At 38.3% G+C, this 14,918-nt stretch overlaps 1 protein-coding gene across 3 annotated transcripts in view; it reads right to left on the bottom strand.

Annotated features, from left to right (window-relative positions):
- thrab (thyroid hormone receptor alpha b) overlaps window positions 1-14,918 on the bottom strand; it is a 150,153-nt gene that overhangs the window by 89,658 nt on the left and 45,577 nt on the right. For all 3 annotated transcript variants that reach the window (XM_084134541.1, XM_084134542.1, XM_084134543.1), the window contains exon 2: window positions 1,171-1,245. The gene's annotated coding sequence lies outside the window, so the exon portion shown is untranslated. The remainder of the gene's footprint in view (window positions 1-1,170; window positions 1,246-14,918) is intronic.

Raw genomic sequence — 14,918 nt, 5'->3', positions numbered from 1 at the left:
ACGATCTAGCTGCAAACAGGTGTAGAAAACACCTCCTATTCTAAATGATACCGTAATTGTTTTTCAACATGAGAACCCAGCACAGGACATCTGTCATACTGGGATAACCTGCTGAAAAATGCATATCACATACTCTACGTGAATACAAATCAAAGTTGGCAAGTGGGCTCAAAGGGTGTTGAATTCAATTTGGCGGTATTATAAACTCTTGTTGCTGGGAAGGGGCACATTTTTCAGCCAGATGTACAGTAGGCTGGAATTCAGAGAATGTGCGTCTCCTATTTCCTTCTTAAGAATGGCTAGACTAGATGCCATTTATACCAAGGCGCCTTTGAACACCAGGCCTCCACTCCCACAACTCTCAAAAAAAAAAAAAAAAAATCACAAGAATAAATTTTTCCCAAAGCCATCGCATTGACCCTATTTGGTAGCCAACTTGAGCCAAAGAAGTCTCACAGAAGTAGACTATATGTTACTCAGGGACACGATCTGCATGAAACATTTTGTGTCATTCTGAATCAGAAGCACATTTCGAGATTGATGTGTGATTTATGTTTCCTGTAATGGCACAGATTTTCATAAGCCATCATTACCCATTGATCCTTCAGAAATCATTTTATCATACTAATTTAGTGATCATTGTCTTTTTTTTATAATTATCACAATTGAAATGGTTGTGCTGCTTAATTTTTTCTTGATTAATATTTTGTAGTTTTTGGTAGACTTTGCACTATTTTGATGAATAGAAAAGTTAAAAAGTCTCATTATAAATGTCTTTATTGTCACTTATGTACAATTTAATGTATCCTTGCTGAATTAAGGTATTATTTTCCTTCAAAAAAATCTCCTTCAAAAAACTGACCCCAAACTTTTGAAAGGTAGTGTACATTAAAAATATTAAGACATAAATAACTGTTTAGGTAATAAAATATAACCTATTTATAATATTGTGTATGTATTTAACAATATATATGTGAACAATATAACTTTCATACGAGTTTTAGCAAAGTAACAGATATGAAGGTAAATGGAATGAATTTTGTTTTATCAAAAACAACAAAACCCAAAGCAATCAAAAGTGGCGCATAGCAACTCGTGTCTCTTTTTGATGGAGCGTGTCACATAGTGCATATTGAGCTACTGAACAAGAGGGAAGGCCACAGAACCTACCAGTGTCCTGTTGTGCTTTGTTTCTGGTTAATAATTTCCCCAAGCCTGGGACCACTGGAACTGTAGGCCGTCGTCCTGCAAGAAATTAAAAGAGGTTTGTTGAGAGGGGTTCAAATGCAGTATATGGAAAACAAACAGGAAAGGCCACACAGCAGAAAGCCTAACAAAGAAAAGCAACCGCCCTAGGCTTCTCTTCTTCTTCCCCACTACTTCGTCTTGATGGAAAGCTAATCTCCCTCATCCCTATCCCATCCCCACAGCGAATAGGCTGTTTACAGGAAAAACACAGAAAACTGTTAGCTAAGCACTGCTGCACCCATTTCTAAAAATGGGTTTGTACATCTTCTTCTACTGTCATCTTGTTGAATTCCAGTGGCTGCAACAGGTATTAACATGTACATTCCTGAAATGTCTCAAATCAGTGGAGCATTGTCTCATCACAAAATTATAAGGCAATGGTAAGAACCTGAAGTTAAAAATTGCTCTCAAAAACACACATTCCTTTTTTCTTTTCTTTTTTTTGTGACTAGCACTGCTAGGCGGAAGGTCTAAACCTCTGGGGTTAATCTTGTTATCTAATCTGATTTCAACAAGACCGTTTTGAGGGGAGGGGGTGATGTCGTAATGTTTCAATTTAAAAGAGGATGGATGAACTCAGATGCCACGCGGACTAAAGACAAAAAGGGAAAATCTGGGCTTGGGGAGTATGTAAATAGCATTGGAGGCGCAGGACTTGAAGACAGGTTTTTGACATGCCAGATTTGTGCCTGATTAGCTCAGGTCAGAGATCAGACCATCTGTTTGCTCAAAGGAGTTACTGCAAACTCCCACACTTGAAGAGCAAGTGCAGTATGACTGAAAACACTTTACAACTAATACAGTAATATTTTTACTTTACTAAAAACATACTTTAAAAGCAGCTTTGCAGATAGCAGAAGTAGGCTACTGAAAAGCTCCAGGCCTAGTTATTACAAACTTGCACTTATTACACACAGCACTTAGCTCAATAAATAAATAAACACATGCGTACATACATATACATACACACAAATTTGTATTTTTAGATGTTACAATAAGTTTACCATAATGGTTCAGCTATTTTTTTAGCAGTTTCTTTACAATTCTTCACATTCTTCATGCAAGTTCTTCACATTCTTTGTACCTGTTATTATTATTATTATTTAAAATAAATAATAACGGTGTTTGATCTATTTAAATAGAATATATAATCTAAATGTACATAAACACTTTACTTAAGTAAGTGCATATTAATAGTAATAAATATACTTTTGAACAGAACACTAAATAAGCAATAAAAGTTTAAGCTAAATAGCATTTATAATATAGTAAATATATTTAATACATTTTTATTATTGTAGCATTATGATTTCTAGCTAACTAACAGATATGGACACCGAATTACTTCCTTTAGGTAATGTAATGAACTGAAGTGTTTGTCCAAAGTAAAAATTTGTTTCCCCCGAAAGTGGCCCATTGTAACTTATGACTCATTTTATATAATTATAAGCATTGCCTATAAAATATAAATGTAAATAAATAATATAAATGACATATTAATAGTAATAAATATATTAACTCTTAAATATACAAATTATTACAAGATTTATATAAGGTTTATATGACATCATGGTCAATCCACTGCATTGCCCAGTCCCAATAAGTCTTACAATTATTAAAATTTAGCTATATTAAGAGAAGAGAAGTGAGAGAAGTGTGGTACTTTGTCTATTCAGCAGTGTAGTCTAGATGCCAGATTCAGAGAAAGTTTAGCTTCCTTTGGGAAGACTAGGAGGGAAAACGCAGGGGCTCTTTCTTTAAAAAGCTTCGTCTCAAATTGCCAATAGAGACCTTGTTTTAATTACAGCCCTGGCATGGATGCTCACTAGATGTAGATAACAGATCTAAAGCCACCAAGTTGAAAGCCAACAGTATGAGCTCTCTGATCGCTGAAATAAATCCTCATGCTGTCTCCATCAGGGAGTAGGGTGTATATCTATCTGACATCCAAATTCATCCTATCCTGCTGCCATGTCCAGGTACGAGATATGAGACAGTCCACGGTGCCTTCATGTTTGTTTGTTTTTTGTACTTTTATGTGGGCAGTTCACATTGAAGGAAGGAAGGAAGGAAGGAAGGAAGGAAGGAAGGAAGGAAGGAAGGATCGAAGGAAGGAAGGAAGGAAGGAAGGAAGGAAGGAAGGAAGGAAGGAAGGAAGGAAGGAAGGAAGGAAGGAAGGATTGATTATGGAAAATTCAGTCAATGGCTGGGAAAAAGTGAATTGAGAGACTACATGGAAAATACTGAAATTTTCTAAATTCATGTCATGCTACTGAACGATTTAAGTGAACTGCTAAAAAAAAGGCAATTTAGAAGGCAATTAAAAATAAACTTGGGACAAAGTGGCTAAGAGAAATTGCAAAAATGGCTCAAAAAAGTTATAAATATAAAACAATATATATTTCCAATGAAAAATATAATTTGTGACCTTTCCATAATGTGTCTATATACATTTCTAAATTTTTGCTAAAAATAAAACACCAATGGAAAATATAGTTTGTGAAATTTCATAATGTCTATGTCTACTGTAAATGTGCATGTTTAAAGATTTCTCATACTGTGTTTAATTACATAGGCAGGCTGTTCTATTTTGGGCCTGTTGTTCTCTACATGTCCTGCCTTGCTTTCTGCCTGTACATGTTTTCTTCAGAACTTACAAGAATCCAAAAGTCTGATTTCTTTCATTTTGTGGACAATGAACAGCTATAAATATCAACAACACATAAAGCAAAGCGATGTTTCAGATTTGCATGAAGCAGTTCTAATTTGAATCACACACATAAAACAAAAGCAGCACAACTACAATGAGTAGACACTATCTGATGTTCTCTGCAGTTGATTATATGAACCATACTAACCTCACACACAACGAATGTGCTGAGCTTCATAATGAATGTGCACAGCAACATCAAACGCTTCCTAAATCCTGGCTGCAGATCCTCTACCACACTCAGCAGCTTTCACATAAACACACTGAGACAAGCAGCAAACATTCCCAACTGGCAGCCAATCAGAGGCTTGTGTTTGAATGAAGCCTGCTTTTACAGTGAGGAGTTGTAAAGTGCTCTATATAAAACAGTCTGTCTGTCCCTCTCCAAGTGATTTAGCTGCTTTTTATTTTGATTTGCGCTTGTGATTACATGCCGCTACACCTCCACGTGTAACAAGCCTAGCGCACACGCCCCTATGAACTTTATCACACATATGCCACATAAAAAAAAAACCATGAAAGCACACATGGTGTAATTATTTGTGTAATTATTTACATCTAATCAGAGGCAGGTTCTGGGTTTGCTCAAATCAGACACCAAATCTCTTTCCCAGAAAGCTTAAAGTGGTCAAAGAAGATAAAATGACTTTTAATATGACTTTTGGTCATTGTACTATAAAAGCATCCTTTAAGTTTTAGAACTCAAAATTTCTTGTTAGTCCAAAAACTGTTTTTATTGAAACCAAGATGCCAAAATGACTCGTTTCAAATTTCAAAGACCGCCTCTGCAGAAGTCCGTTCAATGTTTACAATTTATTATGTCAGGTAAATATATCAGGTCAATTTCATAATCAGTTCAAAGATGATAGATACAAAACAGCAAATGATCTGGAATAAAGAGAGAAGATTCAATACCTTGACATTATTAAATACATGACGCGAGGTGTTTTGCTTACACTTCGCATCACGGGCTGATCTGGGTTACAGAATCGTCCTGATCCTCTAGTTGCATTTCATTATATAGACATAAACTTCTTTCACATGGAAACATCTGTTAACAATGGGAATTTACATTCAGAGTTGACACCTTTTGGGAGTAGGAGACCATTTGCCTAGAGACCCACCCTCCTCTGTGTGCCAGTTATCTATACACTCTTAAAAACCTTATTACCTTTTGTTTTACGTCTTTGGGAATTAGACCTTTGTACCAGTCGCACTGAGACATTTCAAATGATACCAAACATGTGTAATACTATATGATAATTATTCACATTAAACCATAAAGATTCTTGGGTGAATTTTGGTGATCTCAGCATGAGGGATGGGGGAAGAGGGGAAGAAATGTAGATTAGGATTGCTTAGGTGAGACTTGCGTCTCGAATGATGGTGCTAGTTTCACAAGAGAGAGTTCAGATGTTAATTTCAGGTAGTGGTCGCTCCTCAACCAGTTCTTCCAGTTTCTCCAGCTTACAGTGGCACTGAGCCAAAGACGGACGCGCTCAGAACTATTCAGTGTTTTTAACCACATAATGTTTATTTTAGGTTTCAGACATTTAAATACACATAATACAGCAAAACAATACATTTACAGTTTGTAAAATACACAATGGTGTCTATGGAAGCAGCAATAACAATCCATTCCAATATATTTACCTACGTGTTTTATTCATATCAGATGTCTGTCAGCCATCGCGATGGACGATGGCATTGTCTATCGGCCCAACCTTAATTCATAGACACTAGTCCATATATCGATTTGATTAAGTGTACAGCCCTACTTTCAGGTATTAATATTGTATTAGTATTAATTAATATTGCCAAATTCTGTGACATTCCCCGTTATACAGTACAGTAAATTTTTATGATTGGATTCCGCAATTCCGTCTGCGTTTTCTGCAAGGCGGAAATGAAAGGGCCCTACAGACGGAAGACCATTGGACATTGTCTCTTCTCTCATGAACCACAAGTCTGTGGGAACAAAAGTTCAAGCATGAGTTTAACCTTTAGAACATAGCGTTCAGTCATCTGTCAGTGAGCTGTGAGAACGAAGGCATGTCAGAAATGATGACATGAAGAGTAGGGAAAACCGAACCCTGAGATGGGGGGGGGGACTTTGAAAGCTTGTTTTGGTCCTACAAGTGACTGTTTGAAGCTCTCATGTTCATTTCATCATAAGAAACTAAAAATCACATACAAAATAAGACAGAACAAAGCAAAGAGTGTTAGTCTGTTCTCTAATGAGCTGATCTTGTGCATGTATTGCACAAGTATTGTTTGATTAATAATGCGCTTTGAGGATCATCCCAGAGTTTTGATCTAAACTGTGTGGGCTGCTTCTCTGCGGGAGATGCGTCAGAACCCGATCCAACTGGAACATAACGAATGTGCTACCTCCAGTGAGAGGTGTAAGATAAAGAGCGAAAAAGCAAAAGCAAGAGAGATAGAGAGCAACAAGCTTCTCTTGTTCTGGTTCAGGACCTTGTACTTTCCTCTTTGGGTCGATCCCAAACTCTCACAGCCAGGGGCCTTAAGCCCTTCAGATCATTCAAACACAAACAAGGACGCTCCTCAGGGACACCAGCACACAGCACACATCCTTTAGACGGCTCTTTTAAATATCTGTGGTTTGTTTGGTCTGGAGGATGGATGCGAAAGAGTGCATGATGGGAGCGAAAGAAGGGCCTGAGCATGTTGGCAAAAGAGAAGCTGTAAGGGAGCTGTACTTTTATGAGGTCATTTTGAATAGAATATATCATACTGCGTATGCGTTCATAGCATTACACTGAGGACAGTTTAATGATTAATACTGCTAGTATAAGAGGTTGTTATCTGGAGGGTTTACAGCGGTCTGAAGTCATGGCATTACCAGGGGAAAGGGAAGGACACGTATGGGTCCATCTCCCCTGCTGTATTTTGCCCTGTGATATTTCCATCCGCCCACTCCCCTCTCCGCCTATGGTACATTCCACATCATAATGACCTTCCACCCTGACACCAGCAGCCACTAAGCCCTCCATGCTGCCTCTGTCTAAAGGAAAAATATACACACATGCAAATAAACATGCAAATAATACCTTCGTAATCCACTACACAAACAGTCACAAATGCAGGGGCAAAAGCAATGCGACATCTCTAGAAAGCGATGTGCATGTGTAGATATACACACACTAGGATTGTCGTGATACCAACATGTAGTTGATCATGAAAATTAACAATTATAAAGTAAAATATTAATACAGTTAAAATCCAAAAATATTTTATACTAACAAATGATGCAATATTTAAATACGCAACAAAAACTTTTAATATGAACATATTAACAAATTAAATCATTTAAATATAAATATCAACAAATTACAGTAATTAATAAGTTAGTTAAATAAAGTTAAAAAAATGCTATTAATATGCCAGCAAAACAGTTATTAATATATAAACAATCTAAATAAATAAAAATTTACATATTACTATATCAACTAATCAAATTAAACAATATATAGTTTAATACCACAGCAAAAATGCTAAATATTAATATAAATACTGTATTATTTAAATGATTCAAAAAGAAATATTAACAAATATTAAAAAAAATCATTAAATATATACGTGTGTGTGTGTGTGTGTGCGCGAGTGTTTATTTTTCACTGCATGTCTATTAGATACAATGCATTCGACCAAATCAACAAAAATATTGACCAAATTAAAGTGCATTTGACATCCCTAATGCACAAACGTGAAATAACAAATGAATCATGAGCTATTTATCCCATAGAAGCTCAAGTTTAGTCATTGTAAAGTCCCTTTGTGTGGCTTGCATATGCAATTTCATGTGTGTATATAAAAACTCGGTCATGGTGTCATTACAAGGGCATGGCTCAGGCCCAAGTCAAAGAGCTGATTCAGCCGAGGAACAAATGCATAATGAGCAGCAGTCAAAGAGGAGGCAAGAGAATGGGCAGAGTATGAGCAAAATAGCATAACAGACAGAGATAGTGTGCATGTTTGTGTGAAGGAAGAGACAAGGCCATGTTGAGTAGCAAGCCACAGCTGGGCAGCTCTAGGCCGCGCGTAGGTTAGCTCTGAGTTAGGGGCAAGGCGGGGGGGGAGGACAATGCAGCCAGGCTTGTCAAAAGTCTAATTTATGGCCGGTCGTCCAGCGAGCAGCAATGTGGCTTACAGTTCTCTCGCACGGGGGATGGGAGAGAGACTGAGACCGACAGGCTGTTTGCGTGTAAATGTGTCGATTGTGCTCATAACGGAGAGAAGAGAGAGTGAGAGACAGAGAGGAAGAGAGAATTTGGGGATTGTGTTGTTGGACCAGTTTTGAGTGTCTCTGCTGTGCTGGCACAAGATAAAACTACTTGTAAGTAACTACAGCTAGATTTTTTTTGTTTTTTAAATACACAAAGCAGTGAAGAGCATAAATAAAATCTCACCCGCTGTTTGGAAGTACCCTTCCCCCAGCCCTTCATCAAGGTCATCACTAAAGAGTTATTGACAGGAAAACTGACTGGCTGATTGAAATAGTAAATCCTTGTTTAGCTTTTCCAAACGAATGTACAAGAAAGAGACAAAGCTGCTAATTAATCCAGTTACAATGTCTGCTTTAAATACACCTTTGTGTGTAGAGACGAAGTGTGCTTAAATCTGAGCTGTGGTCAAAAATAAGACTAGTCTTGCTGCGATAGTCGGTGTCCAGCCGCACACCTATTACATCACTTGCCCACTGAGACACCCCAATCGAGTTAGAGAACAGACACTACTATTAAAAACTGGTTAGTGACTGAAAGAACAAGATTGTGAGTACAAGTGACTGAAATGGCTCATGACCATAGGTGATTGGTAAACTGACTGCTTGTCATTACAATATGCTAATTTTAAGCTCCACTGAAATCAGCTACAAGTTTTTGTGGCACATGGGGTTGTTGCCAATACACATGCTCAGGTTTCATGTCAGTTTGGATGCTGTGGGACGCTGCAGCAGATTCTAGGAAATGAGGCGGCTCAACATTTGTAACGACATTGGGACTGTACCAAATCTTAGTGAGCTGCCTCGCTGCTTAGTGCCTGTAAGAGCATCTGCCCTCTACACCAGCATCGTAACTGAAACAGAGCCTCATAAGTGTCCAATTTGGAAAGTTCTTCATAGTCTCAACTCAAATAGCACTTTGCACTACTTACACAGAACTTATCATTCTGCAATTGCCTTCCTTGGGAAGGATACATACAATGCGATCTCACAATTTTATGCAAACAAGTCTCTTTGAAGGCGGCAGAATTAAAGTACCAAACTTTTGGAACAACCTTTGCTTTGGTAGTGCACCTATGATGCTGTCTCCAGAGGTTTTGGATCAGACCCTTATTGTCTTAGCTCTTTCTCCTAAAGGGCCACTTTCCTGCAGAGTTTAGCACAAAGACACCAGCCTGGAAGTCTCTAGCATCCTCAAGACCTTGATAAGCTGGTTCATGTGTGTTTAATTAGGGTTGGAGCTAAACTTGGTTTCTGGAGTAGGATTAGACACCCTGGTCTTATGCCCGGTACACATTGTATGATTTTGGGCTGTCCCCGGCGAAAGATGACCAATCTTGGCGATTTCTGTGGTTGTGGCTCCTAAACGGTGGTCCTACGTCATACAGTGAGAGAGATTCAAAGATGGCCTTTGTCACAGTCTTGCGACCAAAGATAGCCTGCAGTTATTATCTGACTGTGTCAGAAATTTAGCATGATCATCTCAGTTTGTTTGTGCTAAGACCTACATCTATTGACTAGCCAATAAAAATGCAATATAAAATGGCGTATTGATCAACATGACATGCACGAAAACTACTTGAAAAAATTGGCATGCCAAGTTGGCCTCTTTTCCCTAGCCATGACAGCATCCACATTCTCCTCTTTCGCTTCCTCAACTTTTTTCAGCGCACATCATAACCACAAAGTGCGATTCATCTTGCTCTAGCGCATGCTGATGACGTTTTATTCTTCTATACTAACTTGCTTCATAGCCTACGATTCAATAGGTGTCATTATCTTACAGTCTACATACATGTTAGGGGTGGCATGGTACATGAAAAAACATCCGAACCGTTCGGTTCGTTTGTCTCGGTTCGGAGCGTGTGTGCATCGCACGGTTCGACGCATGCGCAATTGTAGCCTCATGCCCGTATGTGACCTCAGACAGTGTGTTTCCTTTTCGCGCAAAATAAGAGGTGTGTGGACATACATATAGACAGTAAAAGTGGAGTATGGAGTGCTGCAGGTCACGTCACATGTAGAAATGGCAAGTGGGAGAGATAAGGCACTGTTTTCTTTTCATGGCCTGAGTTGGAGGATGCGCCAGCGTCGTATAAGTCCGGTGTGTGGGAACATTTTGGATTTCATGTTACCTATGATGACAACGGAAATAAAACAATAGATAGAACTGCGACTGTGTGCAAGCATTGTGTAAAATGCATTCAATATGCTAATGGAAACACTTCTAATATGTCAGTTAATCTGAGAAGACATCACGTCAATGTGTCGGTAGACAGCGTAAGCAGGAGAGAGCCAGTTAGGAAACAACTTCTACTGTCCGCAGCATTTAAGCAACCTCTCAGTAGGGCTGAACGATATGGACAAAATTTCATATCTCGATTTTCATGCCAGATATCTCGATATCGATACAATACGATATATATATATATATATATATATATATATATATATATATATATATATATATATATATAAATACAGAATCTGAATTAAAATGTGTTTGATTTAAGCCTACATTTCAAAATTTTGTGTCAGAAAATGTATTGTTTTTTTAAGCCTTTCGCACTTACGATCACACAGGTGTAATCAGTCTAGGCTGGTCCCTGGAGCGTACAATCAAGTGCATCACATGATCAACTGCTAAATTCAAATGTTGAATTTAGCCAGAGACAGGCGCGCTCAGAGCTGTCATATATCACAACTTTTCAGTGTTTTCAACCACATACTGTTTATTTTAGGTTTCAAACATATAAATTCACATAAGTACTAAAAAAACAATACATTTAGAGTTTGTAAAATACACACTGATGTCTATGGAAGAGGTAATAATAATCCTTTCCATTATAATTCAACACGTTTTATTCATATCAGATACACATTGTGTAAGTAACTTCAATGTTTACTCTATTCTATTCCCAGTTCACCAGCCACTTACTTTTAAGTATTTCGGGAGAAGTGGATGAATTCACGTGTTGTAAACATAGAGGTTGTAAATCCAACAGATCCGATTCTCTGAACTGCGTCTGCGGCACAAACTAACACGGCGGCGCCCATCGCGCATACAGCTCAACTAACGCGATCGTTATAAAGGTGTTTAAACAACAATATACTTCCACTTGCATGTATTTGACAATCGGAATATCAGATATTTCATGCCATAGCTAACACATTTGTGAATATTCTGAATAAAAAATGACATAAAAGCAGATCATCATTCATTCAGCGCTGTTGCTGCTGCGGTGTGTCACGTGACAAGCAATGACGCGTCACCATGGAAACGCCGCCCCCCCCTCTCACAATATAGTTCCCACGTCCCTGGTAGTGTGTGCGCGCTGGCTTTAGCGGTGCATTCAAGGGCACTCGTAAAACTGATGTTTGTTGTGACTGCCAGAGTTGTATGCAGGGCGAGCGCGGAGAGGGGAAATCTATATCGTCTATATCGTTGCTTTTTTCTATAGTAATATCTTGAAAGTTCATATCTAGATATAGATACGATAACGATATATCGTTCAGCCCTACCTCTCAGTGATAAGTCGGACAGGGCAATAGCCATAACTAAAGCATTGGGGATGTTTATAGCAAAAGATATGCAACCGTACAGTGTGATTGGGTGTGAAGGATTTGGTCAGCTGATGAAAGTACTCATACCTCGCTGTCCAAGGTACATCTGTGCCAAGTGAACGTGTTTTCTCAACGGCAGGGGACATAGGCAATGCAAGTAGGTCTCGCCTCTTGGCAGAAAATGTGAACAAACTGATATTCTTGCATTCTTGAAAATGAAGTGAACAGAGGATTGTTGTTTTAAACAGTGCAGTGTGTTGCAACATTTTATATTGATAGCCAGCATTTTTGTTTTTAATATTTAAATATATACAGTGGCACTTTAAGTTTAGATAAGAACTCCAGTCATGTGTTTCCAAATACTGCACTGAAGAAAAATGTAACCTCACTCTCAGGGAATAGAAGCATTGTTGATACTGTTTTTGTGTTGAGCTGGTTGAACGTATGCTTCACTATATGATTATGGCCTTGCTATTGTTATAGCCTCATTATAGGCAATTATGTTTAACATATTTTGACTTATTTAAAAGACAGAGCTTTAGGAGTTCCTCTCTTTTTCTTTTAAAAGATACAATTTTTGTAAGAGCCACACTGAAGTTGGTAGTTTGATAAATGATTTGAGTGTTAAAAAGGCACATAAGTTCCTGTAGAGATAGCAATACACATTCTCCTTTTTTTGCCAAATAAATGAAAAGCATGTCATCAATGTCTTCTCTCTTGCTGTATCAAAATCTCACCTAGCTTTCCTCAGAGATGGTCCCAATAATGTGCTTAAAGTCATGTCAAATTCAGTTTGTGCATGATTACATGATATAACAATTTTTTTAATACTGTATCCTAAATTGTGGATAATTAAGCTATATATCATATGCTGAAGTAAATTTCTGGAGTGTTAAAGATTAAAAGAAAAAATAACAACAAGAACCGTACAGAACCGAAAACCGTGACCCTAAATCCGTGATACGAACTGAACCGTGGGTTTTGTGAACCGTGCCACCCCAATACATGTCGTACCCAAGTTTGTTAGATTCATGTCGTACAGTGTGATTTATAATGATCTTATAGGATTGCCGAAATCGCACAGCTGTAGCAGACATTACTTGGTCAAAAGAAAGGAACACAGGGACAGAAAGTTTTGATGACTGACAGCTGCATTATCTACTCTGGTTGCCATGCTATTTTTTTAATGAGGCTAGTCACTACCAGGGGACGCTTTAAGTCTGTCCTCCCTGTCCAAACATTTTAACCTATGTCTACAGTCCCTCAAGCGACCAATCTTCCTCACACCCCTCACTCAAGCCGCTGTGTCAAGCCCAATCATCTTCCTACAACAGTGATGAGGACAAACAATGCTGCAAACAACCCAACTCACATCAGAGAACGTGACAACACCAGCAATTTCCTCAGTAGATGTCCCTGGCCCTGTATCATCTCCTTGATAGCTGTTCCAGCCTGCCTTGTGTCGAAAGAAAATGAAAAAAACTCACATCCATCGCTGTCACCCTGAGTGCATTAGCTCTGCTTCACTAGGCCACCCTATTAGATGGTACGCTTTCATGACTCGCCTCTGGGAAGCATCACAGCACCCAATAAAAATCCATGCTCATTCACACATCCATACCAACTAACAAGGTCAATCAAGGTCATGTGACCATCACCATATGAACTGGAACTTCAAAAGCCGCTATCCAGTACACACATAGGAAGAAAAGGAAAAGATGATCGACAAAGGAAGGAAGGAAGGTGAGTTGGGACAGACAAACCGAACTCTATAGAGGGATTACTTTGACGGACCAAGGCAGTCGATGAAAAGGGCCAGCAGAGTGAGCACAAAAAAATGAAGATAAGCCTAGTATAGAATTAACAGTGCCAATTCCAGTTTCTTGAGGGCATGAAGTTACTGACATGATTCTGCCTCATTACAGATTACTTTTTTTGTTTTTTTAACATTGGTTTAACTTCACACAGGATTCAAGTTGATAAGTAGTGGTATTAGAAAACTAAAAGCCACAAAAGCCACTGTAAACATTGATTTCATAGTCAATCCTTAGGGTTCAAGAAAACAAACGAACACTCTTTTGCAGGTGCACAAGTTGTGACAAGTTGGGCGTTCAACAGAACTCCCCTTGGATCGACAGAGTATCAATTGACTGTTCCATGGAAAAGAAAGACACATATACGCACAGCACTATAGCATACTTGTTTCTGTGAGTGCAAGTGTATAGGTTCAGTCATTGGGACATGGTTTAGTGCTGACTGCCATTCAGATCCCATGGCTTGTATTCCAGGGTTGGAGTGTGATAGCCAAAATAAAGTTTAAATGGTTCACAGAAAATTTTAATTCTATCATTATTCACTCACTCTCATGGCAACCTTAAACCTTAAAACATTTTGATAAAAAAAAATACAGTAAAAACAGTAATATAAAGAATATAAAGAAAGATAAAGAATAATATATTTGTGGCGAGCAGGACGAGGTTGAGGGCCATGGTAGAGCGGCGCGAGGCCAGTGGCGTGATTGATTACTGATGATGAGCGACACATGCGCGACGCACCAGTCTCGTATCTCTCACAGAGGAGCGGAAGCATAAGAGGAGGAGCGACGACAGTGGAGATCGAGAGATGCCAGGCCTGGAATATTTTATTTAATGTTTTGTTTTATTATGTGTGGCGGCAGTCGACCGTGAGGGACTACCCTCTTTACTTTCGTTTTTGTATTTGTTTATTTATGTTATTAAAATATGTTGTTTCGCTGGTTCCCGCCTCCTTCCCATTACATCTAACCTTGTTACAATATTGATAATCAATATTGATATATTTTCTGTCAAATATCTGGTCAAGTGCATCGGCCCATCGGTTTCGGCCCAGAATTTTCATTTTGGTAATTTATTCATGTGAAGACAAAACTGAATTTTCAGTAGCCATTACAGAGCCTTCAATGTCACATGATGCTCCAGAAGTCATTGTAATATGCTGATTTGGTGCAAAAAAAAAAAAAAAAAATCGTATTCTTATTGTTAAAAACTGGAATACATCATTTTCAAGAATCTTTGATGAACAGAAAATTCTAAAGAACATTTATTTGAAATCAAATTGCATGATGTGACTGACACTGATACATTTATGCATCCATTTTAAATAAAAGTATTA

The sequence above is a fragment of the Abramis brama genome, assembly GCF_963993115.1.
Source record: "Abramis brama genome assembly, chromosome: 14".
Taxonomy (NCBI): Eukaryota; Metazoa; Chordata; class Actinopteri; order Cypriniformes; family Leuciscidae; genus Abramis; species Abramis brama.
The sequence above is the reverse complement of the archived record's forward strand: the minus strand, read 5'-3'. Positions and strand labels throughout refer to the sequence as shown.